Source organism: Sorex fumeus, unplaced genomic scaffold (assembly GCF_029834395.1).
Source record: "Sorex fumeus unplaced genomic scaffold, SorFum_2.1 ptg000007l, whole genome shotgun sequence".
NCBI lineage: Eukaryota > Metazoa > Chordata > Mammalia > Eulipotyphla > Soricidae > Sorex > Sorex fumeus.
Window position 1 is genome coordinate 9516314 of NW_026606064.1, and position 1404 is coordinate 9517717.

The window sequence follows — 1404 nt, forward strand, 5'->3', positions numbered from 1 at the left end:
CTTCCCCTCCAGTAACCTCAGTTTTATTGTCAATGTGCAAGGTTTGGTTTGGGGTTTGGAGGGATCACACAGGGATGACGCTAGGCTCTATGCCAGGAGGTCACGCTCAGCCAGCACTCAGGGGGACCAGATAATGCTGAGGATGGACCGGGGATCAACCACATGCAAAGCAAGTGCCTTACTTCTTGTATTTTCTCTCTGGGCCCACTGAGTTTATTCTGTTTTGTCTTTTTCATCAGCTCAATGCCATTGTCTTTCTCCATTTGACTTATTTCACTCCACATATTCCCTTCCAGTTCCTTCCATTTGGCTGCCAATGGCAAAATTTCACTTTCATTTATTATTTGGCTTTATTTCTGGGGGGAGGGGCACACCTGGCAGTGCACAGGGGTTACTTAAGGCTCTGTGCTCAGGGATCACTCCTGGTGGGCTCAGGAGACCACATGGGATGATGGGGATCAGACCCAAGTTAGTTGGGTGCAGGGTAAATGTAACCCAAAAAGAAAGAAAGAAAGAAAGAAAGAAAGAAAGAAAGAAAGAAAGAAAGAAAAGTAAATGGGAAGTTTAAAGAACCGACCTCTTGCTCTTGTCTGGACTTTCAGACGAGGATCATGGTGGCTGGTGAGACTTAGCTCAGGATTACACTACTGCTGGTTATTTTTGGGGGGCTGGGGGTAGAGTCACACCCAGAGGTGCTTAGGACTTGCTCCTGGTTCTGTGCTTAGTTGTGCTCCATGTAGAATGTGGCAGGTAGAATCCGGGCCAGCCACATGCAAAGCAAGCACCCTCCGCGCGCTGTACTGTTGCTCTAGCCCCTGTTTGAATGAAGGCCAGAAAGTTGGTCCTGCTCACACCCATCATTTTACTGACAACAAATGTCATTCCCTTTTGTGGGGGTCTGAGGGCAGCGAGTTTGGGGCTGGTCTGGAAGGAGTTGGGTGCAGATTGCTATGTCTTCAGGATATCAGCCGAGCGGTGTTAGGAAAAGCACATGTCAGACCATGCCTGAGCTCCCGCCAGGACAGTTGGGGATACCTTGTCCTGGGTGGGGGTGAGTCACCAAAGTCAGGATGGAAGTTCTGTAACTCGCTCATTCAACAAACAAGGAGCAACTAATTTGTGCGGGGATTAAAGGTGAGATTAGAGTCCAGGAGAGGCTGGCCAGAGGGCAGGTGGGGCAGCGTCTGGGAGGCCAGACCCCTGGGGCTCCGGAGCACTGTGGGCTAGCGAGGAGCATCCTGGGGCAAACATCCAAGTTCAAGGTCCTTGCTCTGGGGAAAGGCACTCAACGGATCCACAGGGCCTGTTCCACGCCCCACCCCCCAGCAGAGTGTGGAGCCATTCTGTTTCTTTTTATTAATTTATTTGATGTATCTGTGTATGTAGGTTTTGGGGTCACACCAG